Genomic DNA, 20,430 nt, shown 5'->3' on the forward strand with positions numbered 1-20,430 from the left:
GGGAAAGGTTATGAGCTTTGAAATTAATGTACATATATATTGGATCCTCACTGTTGTAAATGTAAACTCCAGAATGTACCCCTTCTTATCATTTTACCATTTGTATTTGACAACTCTTTATCTTAACACATTGGAAGTTTGATGCTTAATTTAAAAATCTGATGTATTATTACTATTTAACAAATAACATTTATCCAGTGCATATTATTTCTATTGTATTACTTAATAATTTTCCTTCATACTTGACATTTATTAAATATTACTTAGTAACATTAATGTTACTAAATAACATTTATTAAAAGTTATTTAATAAATAACATTCAATTTCTACTAATATGGGTTCAAAATATAGAAATGACTTAATTTTGAAATGCGCAATTCATGTTTCTTGCACAATGAAGTAACCAAGTACTGCACATGAAGATGTCCACACGCCAATCCCATCCTTGTCAGGTGGTGTCCCTGCAACTTCCTTCATCGTGAACGTCAGACTAGAGGGCTGTGCCTCCTCTTGCAGGGAGGAAGTGATGTGGAGAAGGTCCAATCATAGTGTGGTGGGCACAAGAAATTTCTAGTTTCTGCTCCCTCTCCAGCTTCATGAGGAGAAATTTGGGGAAATCTAATGTCAGAATTACATCAAATCACAAGCTAATACAACCTACACCATCCATCGCTGTGCCCTCTCCTGGGAGCTTCCCAGCGGTGCTGGCTTTGGATGAGTGGGTGTATGCAGACCCGGGAGGAGAGGGAATGTGCATTGCCTGGACAGAAAGATCTGATTGTAACAGAATGCCCTGTGTACTACAGGGAGGCAGGATAGTGCATTAACTAAACACTTTGTTATTGAGAGGGGTGTGCTTTGCTATACTGGCAACTTTCCATTGAGATTGAGGTTCCAGAATACAGTCCCAACTTGTGTAATTCTGAGGAAATAATTTCCAGGATGGGGTTTTTGTGCCCCCCCCCCTCCATTCCAGGTAAATGTAGCCTGCTTATGCTAAAGAAGTTGTGAGTTCATTAATTTCTTGTGTAAATATCTCAGTGCACTAGATCAAGCCCTTGATCACTGATACAAGGTTGAGCCTGGATGCCTCCAAACTAATGTTGAGCACAGAAAAACACACACCACAATGTCATGTTCTTTAAATGCCAGCAATGTTTCTGTCCATTAAAAGTTTATTTTCTGCTTTCAAGACATTTAAAAAAAATTCTCTTCCTAACTCACCCGATTTATCAGTGAGTGATAACTAGCCTTGTTTTGAGTTGGAACTAGTAAAACTCACCGGTTTGTGGGGAGATGGTCCTCTCAGGGCCAGATCATTCAGGTGGAATCACAGCCTGATGTTAACACCTGGTGGGGGCGCCTGAGGACAGAGGGATAGGGTCAGGTTCTTCCTCTCTTTCATCTCCAAAACGCAGGAAGTTGTGGTCTCTCCATCTCAAGGCAAGGTTCAGCAAAGCCTGCTACTTCAGTTCTGTATTTATTTATTATGCTTATTTTATAGAGAGATATTTCAAGGCCATTGAGCTCCACTGATATGTAAGAACTAACTAGAAAGAAAAACCCAATTCTATCAGCATAATTGTCATAGTAACGGACATTATAGTAACTAGTAAAGCTAAAAAATTTAAATGAAGTTTAATAAAACTAAAACATCTTGCAGAAGGTACAAATTTGGCAACTATTGAAGTGACCCCTGATGTAATGTTTTCTTTTCTGAATTTGTTCTTTAGTTTTAAAACAACTAACAATTTTAAAGAAGAAAATAATTTAATTTAAAAATTATCAACATTAAGTGAAATATTGCATGTGTAAATAAAAATTTGCGGTCTCCAAACAAAATACATTCTGCAGTTTGCACTCTGTTTTACTGTTTTAAATTTAAACACAAAATAACAACTCTAAGCAGTTACACAAGATGAAAGAACTGAAGTAATTCCATTTCTGTTACCTACACTATTATTGTTTAAGTGGAATCTGCTGTTTCAATGCAGGACTGGAGACCAAGACACAAACTGTGCTTGAAGGGAGCTCAGAAGATTAGCAGCCTTTGTGGACCACGAGGGCAAGTTGGATGAAAGCTAGTGATAGGGCAGAGCAGAAAAATAGAGAACCCAGGTCTCTGATTTTGTCGATGCACACTAAGGTGACCCCTAATGAGTTAAGCCCTATAGAATCCCCTCTCATTGAGTTGAGATGAAACCTATGACTTGCTTCTTCCAATCAATACAATATGGCAAAGAGATGGGATATTGCTCTAATGATGTTACGTTATATGTCGAGGGTGAATGAATTTTGCAGATGTAATTAAGGTCACTAATCAGTTGACTTTGACTTTATCAAAAGGGAGACTCTTCTGGGTAGGTGTGGCCTAATCAGGTAAGCTCTTTAAGAGAGGGCCTGTGCCTTCCCTGGATTCAGACTCCAAGCAGCAGAGACACTTTTTCTCTGTTGCTAGCTTTGAAGAGATAATGCTCCCGGAATTTTACAGCCACAAGGAAATGAATTCTACCAATAATTCAATTCTGAGGGAGCTTGGAGGTGGATTCTTCACTACTCTCCAGATGAGAATGCAGCCTGGCCAACACTTTGATTTCAGCCTTGTGACACCACCCAGCTAAGCCATAGACAGGCTCCTGACCCAGGGAAACTGTCAGATAATAAATGTGATTGGTTAAAGCTGTTAAGTCTGTGCTAATTTGTTACGCAGCCTAGAACAATAATACACAGATGTCCATGTTGCTGTTGTCACAACCCGGTAATGATGCCTACCTCCAGGCTTCCTCATTAAATTTCTCACTTTAAGCCATTGTGATTTTATTTTTATATTTTTATTTTATTTTTTCAATCACCATGTATCCCCTCTATGCCCTCTTCCACCTCCCCTTCCCCCCCCCCACCTCACAATCGCCACACATGTAGATTTTCATTTATAGGCAGCTAAACCTTAACTGGTTCATGGAGTAATGAGGAAGGATTTATGGGAGATCAATCATTTGTGGTTGAACATGAAAAGCAGATACAGTTTTAGAAGGTGGAACCTGGATTGCTGGAGATAGAAAATAATTTTCGTGGGGCAGAATGAATAAGGGAAAGTAGTAGGTATTTTGAAAAAATAAAGAATAATAAAGTTTCACTACATTGAGTGAGATGAGGCTGGAAAGGTAGATTAGCACCAAAAAAACCACTTGGAGGTAATTTTCAAGCAATAAAGAGCATGGAGGTTTTCTGCCCAGGGTGGTAGCATGATCAGAACTATGCCTTGTTTTAAAAATGCAGTATGTGTCAGTTCTCTTTAGGTTGCAGGAACACATCTCTAAGTAGATTTTGTTTCAAAGAGATTTATGGGAAGAGAAACTAGGGGAAAGAAACAGGAACAGAGAATGGGAGCCAGGGACCTCAGCAACCAGAACAAGAGATTCATCCCTTTAGGGCTCTTTCACCTCCGGTCTATCCCACTGGACTTCATTCTCTGCTGTGGTAAGTTTCTTACAGCTGGAGCATCATGGGAATACACCTGCCATGGAAAGAAGAAATCACCTGGTCAGCTCTGGTTCCAGATATCACTGCTGGAAGCTGTACTTTGATCGGACAACCTTAGAAGAACTCCAAAGGCCAAGGGGCAGGATATGGTGTTTGGCTTGGCCTGTGTGTGTGTGTGTGTGTGTGTGATGTCTGCTACTAGAAAAAGGAAACTGAGGAATAAAAACAAAATGGTTCTAGGTGTGATTTGAATTTCACAATTTCATCTTTTCATATCAGGGTCTCAAGGACATTGACACACTCATATGATTATCTCCCACCAAGGGAATAAAATTTTAATTGAATTTACATTTAATTTAGGAACTGAAGTATGCACAAATTCATAATTATTTCAATTCTTTTTCATTACAACTATTAATGTCAACCAAACTATAAGCTATATAATTAAAACTAGTTTCTACTATAAAAGTTTTTAAATGCTCAAGTATTAATGTATTATGTGCCCAAAGTTTGTAAAGTACTCTGTTATGCTTATGACACACATCACTGGAAGAAAAGAGAATTTCAGAGTAGCTACTTACAGGTATTTCCAAGTTCTTAAAATAATCTCAGTGAAATTCTAACTTCTTGTTTAAGAAAGCAATACACTTTTGCTCAAACATACTAGTAGACTTAGGTGGATAATTGTTAAATAAACTCTCAGGTCATCTAATAAATATATTTTAGCCTGCACATTTTACTTGAGGTACCTATGAAACATTTGGAAAGTTTAGGGCCTTTTTCTAAATTCTCGGATATATTGATTATCTCTACATTTTGTCTAGAAATACTCACACACACAAAATTCACTAAAATCTATAATAGATATGATAAGCACCCGTCTCAGGGATTGAAGATGTCTGCATTTAAAATGCCTGAAATGCGTGTTTTAAAATGTGGCAGAAATACTTCCTGGGAGACTTCCAGTCAGCTCCCAGGTGGGTGCAGCTTATACTTTATACCACTAGGTGGTACTCTTCCTCCATCACATATGAATCTACCATCTTAAGCAAAGTGGCTGCAAAACCAACCCAGTTTTTTGGTTTTTTTTTTTTTTTTTTTTTTAGGTCTTCTGGCTACTATTTAAATACAAGATACAACTTTACCTCAAGTATTTACTCATAATGGTAACTGTACAGTATTTTAAAAGTGGTTGGCTAAGCATAGAGCACTATGGAAAATGAAATTTATACCTGCTTTCCATAGCAGTAGCATCCACACCACATTTCAGAAAACTAAGGACCATTGATATCTCTAGTTGCTGATTAATTCTTATTAATTAAAGGAAGCTACAGGGTTGTAATCTGTTTAAAAAGACAGTTGACATGTCCACAATTTCTCCCTGAAATTGTAGTACCTAAGCAATTCTACATGTGAGGTCACATATTGTAGTACCTAAGCAATTCTACATGTGAGATAAAAAATACAGAATTCTAAGTTATTGGTTATATATTAATGATCACCCAAAGGTAATGTTATTAGCATATTGTGCATCTATAAAGGAGGAAAATGTATGGATTCTGTCTGCAGTATCATGCTGAATGTTTGCTATAGATGGTAAGCAGGCACTTGCTCTAGGATAGGATTTCCTGATTGTTTAACTTTCCTGGAAGCATGTCACTCACCACTGCTTGTGAATGAGGGCACAGTAAACATTTTTGAAGATGAAGAAGACATAAACCTCCTTCACATTTATGTCTGCTGGGCCCTCTGAAGAAGAGATTTATATGTTTTACTCAACACCTGATTTTATTTACTTATTTATTTTTAAAATATATATCTTTATTGATTTCAGAGAGAGGAAGGGAGAGGGAGAGAGAGGTAGAAACATCAGTGGTGAGAGAGTCACTGATCAGCTGCCTCCTGCACGCCCCCTACTGGGAATCGAGCCCGCAACCTGGGCATGTGCTCTGACCAGGAATTGAACCGCCATCTCCTGGATCCTCGGTCGATGCTCAACTGCTGAGCCACACCTGGCCAGGCAACATCTGATTTTAAATTCAGCAATTCTAAATATTGAAACTTTAAAATTTCTCTCCTCAATGGACAAAAAATAAGGCCTGAAATAATTAAAATCTAAATCAATTATGATTTAAAAATTAAAACAAGCCAACTGGGCAAATTAATGCTTGGAACATATATATTCACTTCTTCCGTTAGATTCACCCATCCTTAGTTGTTCATTCACTGACTCATTCAATCATTTATTCACTGAACAAACTTTTATGGGGCATGCCCGTATGTTTCAGATATAAAAATAAAAGGAAATGGCCTCTAGTTTGCGGAGGCTTAAAGTTTAGGGTAGAGTGGAGCTGCTAAGGAGAAGGAGAATCAGATTTGTAAACAGAAAAATGGCACAGTGATAGCTCATAGGTCATCCTTCATTTGGATATAATGACAGATATGAATGTAGGATCTTTTGGTGACTTGAACAGGCCTTGAGGCTAAGTGTTCAGAAACGTTCCACTGTCTGGATAGATGTGTTGCTGAACCTGTTGGTGGCTCTGTTGTCCGTTGCCTGCTAGCTGGGCAGACAGAGTGCTCCCACCTGCCCACTGAGCTGGATGTGGCCTCATGACCAAGTTTTGATCAAAGAGACTGATGTGGAAGTGTTGGGAGAGACTTCTGGGACGTGTGAGTTGACAAGCGCTGCCTGCCTTCCTCTGAGCCACCAGCACACGCCTACTCCCTTTCATTCTAATTGGATCAAGCATGAGCTTGAATAAAACCAACACTGGTTCTAATTTTACTCGTATCAGTTGAGTCTAGTTTCCCTGATAAAGGCCTATTTGATTATAGGAATGAGAACCTGCTGTTTGTTCTAACTTCAGAAATAGAATATTAGTTTTTAGCCAGACAGAAATAGATAGAAATAACATAATGACCAAATCTGGCAATTCAACAACTTTCACACAAGCAAGAGTGCAAGTCATCAACAAAGATTAAGAAAGACCATTATGGTCAATTAATATTTGACAAAGGAGGCAAGAGCATGCAATAGAGTAAAGACAGTCTATTCCATAAATGGTGCTGGGAAAATTGGACAGATACATGCAAAAAAATGAAACTAGACCACCAACTTACTCCATATACAAGAATAAATTCAAAATGGATAAAAGACTTAAATGTAAGTCATGAAACCATAAAAATCCTGGAAGAAAACATAGGCAGTAAAGTCAAAGACATCTTACTTAGTGGAATTTTCACCAGCGCATCTCCTAGGGCAAGAGAAACAAAGAAAAAAAATAAACAAATGGGACTACATCACACTAAAAAGCTTCTGCACAGTAAAACATCCTCAAAATACAAAGGAGCCCCATGGTCTGGGAGGACATATTTGCCAAGGATGTATCCGATAAGGGGCTAATTTCCAAACTGTACAAAGAACTCATACAACTCAGCAAGAGGAAGACAAACCCAATTAAAAAATGGGCAAACGATCTGAATAGACACTTCTCCAAAGAGGACATACGGATGGCCAAGAGACACATGAGAAAATGCTCAACGTCGCTAATCATCAGAGAGATGCAAATTAAAAACACAATGAGGTATCACTTCACACCTGTCAGAATGGCTCCATCAACAAATCAACAAATGACATGTGCTGGCGAGGGTGTGGAGAAAGGGGAGCCCCGGTACACTGCTGGTGGGAATGCAGACTGGTGCAGCCACTATGGAAAACAGTATTGATGTTCCTCAAAAAATTAAAAGTGGAGCTGCCTTTTGACCCAGTGACCCCACTTCTAGGACTATATCCTAAGAATCCTGAAACACTAATCAGAAAGAATATATGTACCCCTATGTTCACAGCAGCACAGTTTACAATAGCTAAGATCTGGAAACAGCCCCCAAGTGGCCATCAGTAGGTGAGCGGATAAAAAAACTGTGGGACATTTACACCATGGAATACTATGCAGCTGTAAAAAAAAAAAAAAAAAAAAAAGGATCTTTTATCCTTTGGAACAACATGGAGGGAACAGTATGGATGGACCTGGAGAAAACTATGATAAGTGAAATAAGCCAGGCAGAGAAAGACAAATATCACGTGATCTCACTTATATGTGGACTCTAGAGAACTTAATAAACTGATGAACAAAATAGATTCAATGGCATAGATTCAGTGACTGTCGAATCTCAGAGGGAAGGTGGGGGTGGGTGGGGAGAGATTAACCAAAGAATTTATATGCATAACCCATGGACACAGACAATAGTGTGGTGAAGGCCTGGGGCAGGGGAGAGGGTGGGGTGCTGGAAGGGGTTAATAGGGAAAAAAGGCAACATCTGTAATATTTTCAACAATAAAGATAAATTAAAAAAAAAGGTTAAGAAAGAAATATTGATGAATCCAGGAGAAGCTGACCAGGCCCTGCTCTCACAGTGGACTCTAAGCTGCAGGGTTCAGACGTGTAATGTTAGGAAGCTAAAGAGGGACTGAGAGACAAGGAAGGTCGGAAATGATCTTCCTATTTATCTCATCTTGGTTAGAAATCCCATTATATGCTCTATTGACTTCCTGAGCACCTCTTTTGAGGAGAAAAGGATATTGACGAGCAATCCCATGTTTTTAAGTGCTGTTTTTGAGAAGGTCCCTCTCATACCCTATTTTCCTTCCTTGCATAGCTTGGATTCATTCCACCACTTTAATCACTGCCTTGTCTACTACACCTTCCACTCCCTCTCTGGGTAAATCCAACTCTTAGCTTTACCCAAGTAGCTGAAAATAGCGGGAGGAAAAAAACATATGGCTCTGAAGCTCCTGTACAGGGTGTGTTGTTATTGCCTTGTCCTGCTGGGAGCACAAAGAGACAGAAGTCACTCGCTGCTTCCCTTGGTCGAATGTCTGAAGCTCTGAACCTGACATTTAAATACCTAACATGTAGGCTTCCTAAAGCTCTCTGAGGAAGCATTCATAGATAGATAATCATTTGGTCAGTAGAAGCTGCTTACTAGGGAAACTATTTTTTAAATTAAAAAGTAGGGCTTATCTGAAACATAACATCAAGTAAGTGATTATACCAATACTTTAAAGATATTCAGTTTAAGCAGATTGAATATGCATACAGTATCCTGTCTATGGCATTATTTTTTCTTAGTAAACTCTTTCTAGGTGGTATAAAGAAAAAAAATTTAACTGAGTCTAGGTTACTTCCTTAATCAGTTGAGTTCATTCACTCATTTAACCAGTGTTTGTTGAGTGCATATTATGAATGTGATAAACATAGGGTTGTTTACTTATTGTAAACTTGGTTTAATGTTTGCATTCTCTACTGAGGATAGTAACTCAGTAACACAGCTGTATCCCCAGAGCCCAACAAAGCGCCTTACATGTGATAAGCACCCGCCGAGTTGAGACGGCTACCTCTGTGGACCAGAAGAGCTGCCCTGACTACTCAGGGCAGTTTAGGATGAGTCAGTATAAAAAAGATAATGGAGATTGTTTCAGGGAAAGGGATCAGGTAATCCAAATATGTATAAAATGCCTATCCAGGGAACAACATTCTCCCTGTCCTTGGAATATATTAAGGACCCCTGGTTTTATATTACATTGGGTAGGGCAAAGTTAAACATCAAGATTGTGATGTCACGCATTGGGATAATTCCTGAGATAAATGAAAGATGTTCCTTCCTATCTTTAGTATTTCTATATCTCTATGAATGACCTATTTATAAACAAATATGAATATAGGGTGATAGTCCCCTTTCGGGCATGACTCCAGGGTAAATAATCAGAGGGCTTGTGAAAATTTGACTGGTTACATTTTTTTAAATTAACAGACTTTATTTCTTAGAGGAGTTTTAGGTTTACAGAAAAATTGGACAGAAAGTTCAGGCAGTTTCCATATACTCCTTCCATGGCACAATTTCTTCTATTATTAATGTCTTGTATTGGTGTGGTGCATTTGTCACAATTGATGAACCAATGTGTATACATTATTTTTAGCTAAAGTCCATATTTTATCTTCTGGTTTTATTCTGCATCATACAATTCTATGGGTTTTGCCAAATGCATGATGCCAATTTTTATCTAACATATAGGCTAAATGAGATTTTAGTAGCACGAACAGGTGAGAAACCAAAAAAATTTTAAAAATCACTTTGTGTGATAGAATGATTTAAATTACGTAGATTGGCGCTGTATTATTTAACAGGTTTTTACCTCCACTCTGATGCACTTAAAGTAGATTTATTAGTAAATGTTCACTTGTTATACTTGCATAGTTGGATTTATTGAAATTAATGAATAAAATTGATTATAAAACACTTTGGAAATATTTGAAAATAATGAAGAGTATTGCCCTTACATTTAGTCAAAGATTTAACAAGAAGAAGAAAATTATTATGGTTTTTCAAATCTGCTAATTATCGGGTATTCAGACATTTAAGACATGATTGGTCTATTGTTTGCCATATGTCTTGGCACATGGGGAGTATATAAGACATGCTAGCTATTAATTATGACTGCAAGTTCTCTAATATTAGAGGTATTACATCAAGTTTTATCCCTGAAAATGGGAGAGAAGATTAGAAAGAAATAGCACCCATTTTTGCATAAGAAGTAGGTGAGGAAAATTGTTCTCCGAACAGAATCTTACAAGTTGAAAGGAAGCAGAGATCAGCTGGTGCAGCTTCTTAGCCCAAATCCTGAACCCCTTCCACACGGCCTGTCTTCCGCGGACCTATAGCTTAGATCGACAGCAGGAACGGAGCCCAGTTCTTGTTGAAGTGGCCTTTCCCATCAGTGGGTGGCTGTAGTTGCTCAAAAGGATTTTCCTTAAGCTAAACCTGAACTTTTCCTTGTCATAACTCCTACCTGTGGGCCCTAGTTTTGTCTTTGGTGTTGGGAAGAAAGGAGCTATTGCGCTGCCTGCAACAGTCCCCCCCCCCCCCCCAGGCTATTCTACTACAGTCTAACATTTTAAAAAGTCTTGCTCTTATATTGTTTTTGGGTTTCTCACAACCTTCTTACACTCCTGGAAATGATCTTTGTCTATTAAAATAACTTTTTTTCTTTCTTTATTATTATTTGTGCTAGGAATACAACCTAAGACCTACCATCTTATCAAAATTTTAGGTATGACTGCCAGAGGGAAGGGGGTGGGGTGGGGCAGGTAGGAGAAGGTAAACGGGGGGTAAATGGTGATGGAGGGAGACTTGACTTGGGGGAGCGAACACAATTTATCTGTAGCAAATAAAAATGCAATTCTACAGATGATGCATTGTAGAATTGTATACCTGAAACCTGTATAATTTTATTAACCAATGTTGCCCCAATAAATTCAATTAAAAAATAAAATAAAAGGGAACCTTTGTATGAAGGAAAAAAGTATACAATACAGTATTAACTGTAGGCAGTGTACTGTCCTGTAGATCTCTAGGACTTATTCATCTTGTGTAACTGAACTGTGTGTTCTTTGACTAATATGTCCTGTTTCTCCCTCTCCCGGCCCCTGACAACCACTATTGTGCTCTCTGCCTCTATGAGTTGGACTATTACAGATTCCTCATATATGTGATATCCTGTAGTATTTGCCTTTCTGTGTCTGGCTTATTTCCATTAGCATAATGTCCTCCAGGCTCATCCACTTCCCAAACGGCATGATTTCCTTTCTTTTTTTTAGGCTGAATAATGTTCCGTTGTATGCATATACAACATTTTCTTTGTTCATCCACTGATGGATATTTAAACAATAAAAGCAAAAGTAGACAAGTGAGACGACATCACACTAAAAGCGTCTGTGCAGTAAAGGAAACAATGAACAAAATGAAAAGGGAGCCTATGGAATGGAAGAAAATGTTTGCGACCCATACACCTAATAAAGAATTAGTATCCCAAATGCAAAGGAACTCCTATATCTCAATAGCAAATAAAAAAAAAGTCTGCAAAATGACCAAGGAATTAAATACACATTTAGACATTTCTCCAAAGAAGACATACAGATGCCCAGCAGGTACATAAAAAGGTGCTCAACATCACTAATCATCAGGGAAATGTAAATCAAAACAGTAACAAAATAACTCTTAAGATTCTGAGTTCTACGATAGAACATACATAGATACTAGACATAGTTTTACTCTCAGTTAGTGTGTTTCTATTATTGAATGCTCAACTTCTACCTGTAAAATGGAGGGTTTGACTTGAGTAATTTCTACAGTCCTCAACTTTTTAAAGCTAATTGTATTCAGGGTGTGTGTGTGTTCATGTGAGTGTTAGGGGCGTGCCATCTTACTGGCTTCTTTTTTTTTTTTTTTAATATATCTTTATTGATTTCAGATAGAGGAAAGGAGAGGGAGAGAGCGAGCTAGAAACATCAATGATGAGAGAGTCTTTGATCGGCTGTAGCCCGCAACCCGGGCATGCGCCCTGACTGGGAATCGAACCCCGATCGCCTGGATCCCAGGTCGACTGCTCAACCACTGAGCCATGACCGGCCGGGCTTACTGGCTTCTTGAACTAGCAGTTGATGCTGAGTCCCAGGTAAATTTCCACATGACCTTCTGCTAAACTGCATCTTAAGCAACGACATGACTTTACGTTTATGCTTATTACACCCCCCATGCTCGTTTCTCTTGGTTGCTGAAGCCCGTGTGGATGATTTTGAATGTTAATTCCATATTTGTTGGATTAGTTAGCCCACCAAGATCTGTGTTACCTATACATTTTATCAGCATGATTCTTACATATTCATTTAATTCGTGGATAAAAGTTCAGTAGAGAAGATATAACACAGAATCTTGTTCTAAGCCCTTTCTCTACAGTTCAACATGGTTCTGTTCATCAGCAATCTTTGAATAGTTCTGTCTCATCACCACAATGAGTCTATCTAATTGATATTATTATCCAGTCTACATTTCCCTAAATTGTCCAAAAAGATATCTGGAATGAACTGTCAAGTACCTTGCAGAAATATAATATATTGTGTCTTCAGTATTACCATGGACCCCTGAGGTTACCAATGCTGCTCAAGGAAGAAAGGGGTTCTGCTAGACCTGATTTACTTGAGGTGACCTCGAATTGCCTCTTAAAAGTCAATGTTTTCCACCCCCCCTAAAAGCTCATAAGCAATAAGTTTAATAATCTCTTCTGGAATTTTTTGGAAAAGGAATGTCAAGTTTTCCAGTCTGTATTTTCTAGGAACCATCTTATTTCTGTCCTTGGAAAGCAGAACAACATTTGTCTGTCATCCCTGGGTAGAAAAGGTCAATCCTCTAACACCTTGTTCCTATAGTGCCTAGATACCAAAGACATAGAAACGTTACGACCGCGGTCGGAAAAGTGATTTTTGAAGGGGGCCGGGCATTGTCAGTTTAGTCACGAAAGGCTCCCTTCCTCTGTAATTTCTTCATGCCTCTTTGAGTGATGCATAAATGATGCATAAGAGATTAATTAATAATGGAGAATGAATAACTTCATTAATAAGTGAGAGTTTAGGTACCCAGTGCAATGTATCCAAACACCTGGTTTACCTCGGCTCAGGGCACTATAGATACGGTGTCTCCTCCAGCTCCACACTAACAAAGCTGTGAGTGGACCCACTCGTGTGGCTCCTCTGTTAACAAACAGCTCAGATCCCACAAGTCTGTCTGAGAATCCACTTGATCCTAAGGACAGAGTGACTATGGGGCTACACCTGTAACTGCAGATGCTCTTACACTAAACACCAGCATAGTGTCAGTTCTTCACAGCTTACGAAGGTGGACAGACATCTTTCCTCAAAAGAAGCTGTTTCACCTCTGATGAAACTGTTTGAAGAGTATGATAGTTAATTTTATCGGCTTTTCCAGCCTATGGCGCCCAGTTGTTTAGTCAAACACTGGTCTGGATGTCGCTCTGAAGGTATTTTGAAGATGTGATTAACATTTACAACTAGTTGGCTTTAAGTAAAGATTATCCTCGATAATGTGGGTGGGTCACATCCAATCAATTGAAGGCCACAAGTACCAAAAACCCCCAGAGGTTCCCCAGGGAAGAAGAAATCCACCTGAAGACTGTAACCTAGAAACCCAGCCGGAGTGTTCAGCCTGCCCGCCCTCCGGATTTTAGACTGAGAACTTCCTCTTCAACTCCTGCCCGAATTTCCAGGCAGCTGGCGTGCCCCGTGGATTTCAGACTTACCAGGCCTCACAATGCAGTGAGCCAATTCTTTAAAATTAAACAATCTCTCTCTGTACATATGTTGATGAATAGATAGAAATATCCATCCTATTGGTTCTGTTTCTTTGGAGAACCCTGACTGACAGGGGAAGGTAACTTCCCTCCTCTGGTCTTCATCTGTGACACATGGAACTGTCTGTGGCTCTTGACATTGCTGACCCTGTGCAGATTCTCATGGGCCAGGGACCTGTGGGGCCCTCCGCGCCTTCCAGCAAGATCAGACACATAGCAGACATGTCATAAATGTCTGGAAGAGTATTGAATACAATGTAAAGAGGAGCTAAACCTCTCGTGCTGTTGACATCTCCTCCAGTAACATCTGTTACAATGATGTAAAACGTCTGTTTCCTGTGCAGTGTGCACATGTGCTCTTCCTCTGTGGACACATCGCAGCCTGGCAGCTACAGGGAAACCCCACGGTTACCGTTTAAGTTGCTGCTCTTGCTGCTCTGCCCTGTCTCAGGCTCGGTTCTTCATATTTCCTGGTCTAGTCCCCTGGGTTGGGAACACAGAGGAGGCCACTCTCTTTGGAGTCTAAGGACACCTGGAGTTTTTTAAGTCCCCTTATAACACCCCCACCCTTCACCTCCCCAGACTTTACCTCTCAGATGCTGCCGATGCTAAACTTTTAGTGAGAGATAAAATTAAGCTATTTTACTGATTGTCACTCAAGTTGCAAAGTCTAGGCTAAGAAAAAAGCTCTGAAACGGAGACTTCAAGCTGTCTGGATTTTGATTAAAATTTTCAACCAGAGAGCAAATTTGTGTTAGAAATGAATGATTACTGGGCAGAATGGGGAACTGCAGATGAAATGTCATTTACCTTGTCCATTTCAGATTCTACTGAAGAGATGTCATCCAAGAAAAAGATTAAGAAAACTAGTGGAAGATCAAGGTAAGCACACAAGAAAAAACTGTTTGGGTTACAAAACAGTATGGAGATTTGTCAAGAAACTAAAAATAGAACTACCACATGACGCAGCAATTCCACTTCTGGGTAATTACTGGAAGAAAACAAAAACAGGAATTTGAAAAGATATATGCGCTCCTATGTTCACTGCAACGTTATTTACAATAACCAACATATGGAAGCAACCTAGGTGTCTATTGATAGATGAATGGATAAAGACTCGCTATACAGAGATTATATCTACCTATACGCAATGGAATCTTACACAGCAATAAAAAAGAATAAAATCGTGCCATTTGCAATGATATGGATGGGCCTAGAGGATATTATGCTAAGCGAAATAAGTCAGAGAAAGACAAATACCATATGGTTTCACTTAGATGCATAATCTTAAAAAAACAACCCAAAAGCAAACAAACAAAACAAAATCAGATTCATAGAAACAGAGACCAAAGGGGTGGCTGCCAGACGGGAGGAAGTGGGGCAGTGAGGAAAAAAGGTAAAGGGAACATAGTCAATAGTATTGTGATAAGTTGCATGGTGACAGATGGCTACTAGAATTAGTGGGATGGTCACATTGAGGGGTATAAAAATGTTGAATCACTATATTGTGCCCATGAAACTAATATAATATTGTATACCAACTATTCTTAAAAAAGAGAGAAGTGCAATGGAGACAGCAATGGGAAGTGGAGGTAGAAACTTCCGTTGAGGTAGGCATTTTTGCTCCCTTTTAAGATAAAGAGCTGAAGTTCAGAATATTTACATAAATTACCCCAATACCTTAGATTTTAAGTAACAAATCCAGGAGAGGAATAAAGTTTCACTCAACTCCAAAGTGTATGATTTTTCTCATTTATACTTCATTTTGGAAAAGAAACTTATTTTCTAAAAAGAAGTCATATTAAGTAATACACGTTTAAGGTTTAGCATAGTTTGAGGCCATTTCCCTGCTGTGAAAAATCATGCACATTTCTGTAGTAACTGGAAAGCAAATTGGGGAAAGATAGCTTTCCCCTCCTTAATTATATCCAACAAATGATCTTACAGTTACATAAGAAGTCGCCCATTACAGTCTAGCCAGTGGCTTGGCTTCTTGTCCAAACCTCACGGTAAAAAAATATGCAGACTTTCTGGAACCACATATTCAAGTCTCTGCAGTTGAATCAGCCCTTCTTTCTGCGTAACCTAAACTCAATACTGTTCAGCACATTAGAGAACTCCTGGGATGAGATCTTTAAAGTCCAATGTCAAAAGGTGAATACCTGATAATCATCACCTTGGTTTCTCACTCATGAAAACTGGTTTGTCTTCCTTTGTCCTCGGGCATGTGGGGCTGTCCTGCAGTGGAGCTGTCCTGTTTTACAGCCTCGTAAAAAGAGATCAATCCACAGTTTCGCATAAGTAGGGAGCAATGGAATGATGTTCCTGTGTAAACTGGCTCTGAAGAAAATTCCTAATCAGTTATGCCAGAAATGGTGAGTGATTTAAATAATAAGCGTAGAGTCTCAAACCAGCATACAGTCTCCAAGGTGATTACTTTGAGTGACAACCCTCATTTGAGGAGTTAAACTGAGTCGACTGGATAGGGCTGCTGAAGGGTGCAAAGAGCACCCAATGTGGAGGCAGAAGGCATCCTTTCGCCTCCCAGCCCTGCACCCCACTAACAGAGAGGCGCCCTTCGCATTTTCGTGTCGCCTAACCTTCCTGAGCTTCCCTCTTCGCTGGTGACGCTGTTGAATCAGACCTCCCAACATTGTTGCCATAATCAAGTGAACCTGACAACAGGAAAGCCCTCGAAATAGCGAAGCTCTAGAAGAGAATGTGGGCGCCCATTCCTAGTTAACCTTTACGTTTAACATCACAATTTGAAACCAAGGCCTTCAAGTGCTTAGGAAACATCAGTGATGTTAATAATTAGCTGGTCAGGAATTCCAGAATCGCCCGTGTGTATGAGGTCCTGGTTATTTCTGTGCACAGTTCGGTATGTAAAGCCACAAGTAGAACACGTCTGTTCAATTTTACAAGCCCCCCAGAAGGCCGGTGCATACGGCTGGCGTTGAACACTGGAACTAGATCTCAGCAGTTTCCACGGACTCACTTTGTCTTTGCTGAGAGTCAACGAGATCAGAAGAAAACTGTATAAACATACTAAAAACCTGGTGCTTTGCAAACCATAATGGTATTCTAGAGAGCCAGAAGTAAAATCAAATTTATTGTGTGTAGGACTGACTTGGGTAAGAGAAGGACAAGAGTGTGTCCCTTCTATCTGTGGGCTCAAATATGTCCTTGGAGAGAGAGTCTTACTTGAAGCAGGATTTTGCCATCGATTGAGGGCAGAAACAAGAGCCAAAGGCTTAACTCCTTCCTAATCCTAGTTCCTGCGCAGTAACGACTGAGTTTCTTGTTACTAATACTGTAGAGTAAAACCACATGGGTGCTGCAATACCCTCTCTGACTCTTAGTAGGGATAAATAGTTGTGTTGTATTGGTCAGGTTACCTAACCTCTGTTTGCCTTGGGTTTCTCATCTGTAAAGTAAACAATAGGACCTATTTCTTAATACCTGTAAAACACACAGAAGTAAGAGGCTGTAAAACACTGTTTAAAAACACAGATTCTAAAGTTTGACTGTCTGGGTTCAAGTCTCAGCTCCACCATATTATCTGCTCATTCCATCTTCTAAAAATTAGGTAATAATGGTACCAACCTCATAGAGTTATTGTGAGGATGAAATGTGCTAGCATATGCATAGTTCTGTTAACAGGGCTGAAACAATAGTAAGCACTATATATATGTTTGCTATTATATTACTTGTTTCCTGGAAAAGCTTTACATACTATTTATAAGAACATGAAAATAATAATCTAAAAATTTCTAGCATTAGTTTCTTTTCCTTGGTTCTATTAGGTATAAAAATCATATAATAGTGATATTGGGATTTCCTTTATTTTCTAAACCTAATATTTTGGTAATGTCACTCATATAACACTTTGTCTTTTTTAAAGATTAAATATTGGCATACCTTTTACCAAGTCTTTATTATTTTATCCCGATTTACTTAAACTAATGTTATTAAATCTCTGTTTCCAATTCCTTTCTCTTCCTGAGTGCAAAAGGCAATAATTTTTAAAGTCTGCATACAGAAGAGATTCACACGTATTGGGAGGATGATAAACTAAATGTTTATTTGGGACAATTTCTGATTCTCTTTCTTCTCCCCTTTCCTCACAGCACGAATTTGAATGTTTTTGCCATTCACTTATTCATTCAGTATTTATTGAGCAGACTTGTCAGGCACCATCGTAGGTGGTGGAAAAACCATGATTCTGACACTTGAATGGCGTTTTACAGCTTACAGATCGTTTTCCCATAAATTAATTCACTCCTCAGAGGCGTTCGCTTCATTTCACCCCAGATTTTCCTCCCCTTTACACGTTATATTTCTCTTCTATTTTATTCCTCATTTCCTTTGTCAAATCTTTGGCGTGCAGAATATTTACTAAGTGAATTGGGGGTGGGCTGAGGTGACAAGTGGACTGGAAGGGAAGGTAGAAGGTGGGGGGAGGAGAAGCCAACCAGATGAGAAAGCAGGTCCTGTGATGTTTTCGGTAGCCCATCCTTTAGGATAAAAACACATAGCCCTGTCTCCTTTTAAGAAAGCACAGAGCTACTTGAAAAGGAACAGTGACTAGACACAGGGCTAGCGGTTCCCCAAATCCTCTCCTCCCCTCTGACAATGAGCATATTTAACATATTAAAGAAGCTACAGCGTTGTTTTCCTCCCTTCCCTCATAAACACTCAGGTGCTTAAGTCCCAGCATTAAAGTTCCCTAATTACAGTTCCTCTTGAATTTCATGACACCAACCAGTGGGCAAAAAATAGAACATACAAAAACAATTAACCAGACAATTATTCTTTTCATCTCATATCACCCATTTCATTCATTATTCTGCCTGTCATGCACACCAGAGACTTCTATAAGGTGTTTTAGAGACGCACAGGATAAAGCAGATGATACAATAGATAATCTTCTACCGTAAGACATGCCAAGCTCCTTTCTAAGCCAGGCCCCTTTAACTTGCTTTGCTCTCTGCCTGGAATGCTCTTCCTCCAGATCTTCCCATGGCTGTCTCTTTCTCATTCAGCTCAATGTCACCTTCACGGAGAGGCCTTCCCAGCCAGTCTGTATAAAGTAGTATCCCCACACTCAGCCCCTCTATCTCATTTCACAGTTTTATTTGCTTTGTCGCATTTATCTCTACCTAAAGTGAACCTACTTATTTATATATATATTATCTGTCTCTTCACAAGTCTATAAGCTCTAAGAGGGCAGAGATTACTTTTTAACACACTGCCTGAAACATAGTAGTAGACTCTTAATAAATATTGGTGAAATAAATGAGTAAGCAACGGTTATTCATTGAATGCCTAGTATATGCCAGTTCTGTTCTAGGCACTGGAGATGCACAGTAGTGCCCCCCCCACCCCAATGCCAACCCTTATCCACGGGGAATTTATACCAAGACCCCCAGTGGGTGCCTGAAACCAAACCCTATATATAGTTTTTCTTATACATATGATAAAGTTTAATTTATAAATGAGGCACAGTAAGAGATTACAATAACTAATAATAAAATAAAACAATAATAATATAATGTGATGAAAGTTATGTGAATGTTGTCTATCTCAAAAAATATCTTATTATACTGGACTCACCTTTCGTCTTGTGATGATGTGAGATGATAAAATGCCTTATTAAGTTGAGAATTTTCACCTTTTTACTTAAAAGAAACACTTTATGATTTCTCTTCGGCATATCTGAACTTCCAGCATCAGTACTCTTACATGTTGGGGCCATTATTAAGTAAAATAAGGGTTACCTGAACACAAGCACTGTGTTCTCGATAGTCTGACAATCGAAATGGCTACTAAGTGACTAAAAGGCGAGGACTGGATACTGAGTGAACATGCTGGCTGGACAAAGGGATGGTTCACATATGAGTGGAACGAAGTGGGAAGGTTCCAGATTTCATCCTACTCCTCAGAATGGCTTGCAATTTAAGATTTATGAATTGTTTATTTCTGGGATTTTTCCACTTAATCTTTTCAAATTGAAACCATGCAAAGCCAAATGGCAGATAAGGGGGGCAACTGTCGTAATGACTCAAACAGACTAAAATCTCTGACTTCTTGGAATTTATATTCTAATGCAGGGAAAAAACAATAAATAAATACAGCAGAGAAGGGGAAGCTGCTTGGGTGGGGCTGTGCTATGTTAAGTAGGGTAATCAAGGGAGGGTCTTGCTGCAGAGCCCTGAAGAAGGTGAGAAGGGAGGCCCCTGAACAAGGGGAGGAGGGTGAGTGGCAAGGGGAAGTTAGTCTTTTAGCAAAGGGAACAGGAAGTGCAAAGGCCCTGAGGAAAGTGGGCTGGTGGTGGTAATGTGGTTAAAACCAGGGAGCTCCTGGGAAAGCGGGAGGAGATGGATCTAAGTGGTACTAGTGGGGCAGCTCCAACCACGTAGTCTTGTAGGCCCCTGAAGGGACTTTGGTTTTTACTCCTTAATCAGATAGGAAGCCATTGAGGGGCATTGAGCAGAGTGAGGTGATCTGATTTAGGCTATACTGGGATCCCTCCTTCTGTTCTGGTGATAAGAAAAACTATAGGGGCCAAAGGTGGAAGCAGTTAGGAGGCCACTGATGCACTAATCCAGGCAAGAGATGATGTGGGGCTTGGTCCAGGGTGGTGGCAGGGAGGTGGTGCTACATGTGAATCGCCTGGAAGTATTCTTCAGGCAGAACTGACAGACGTTGCTGATATAATGAGCAAAGTCATGGTACAAAA

This window comes from Miniopterus natalensis, chromosome 2 (assembly GCF_054644295.1).
Source record: "Miniopterus natalensis isolate mMinNat1 chromosome 2, mMinNat1.hap1, whole genome shotgun sequence".
NCBI classification, from domain to species: Eukaryota; Metazoa; Chordata; class Mammalia; order Chiroptera; family Miniopteridae; genus Miniopterus; species Miniopterus natalensis.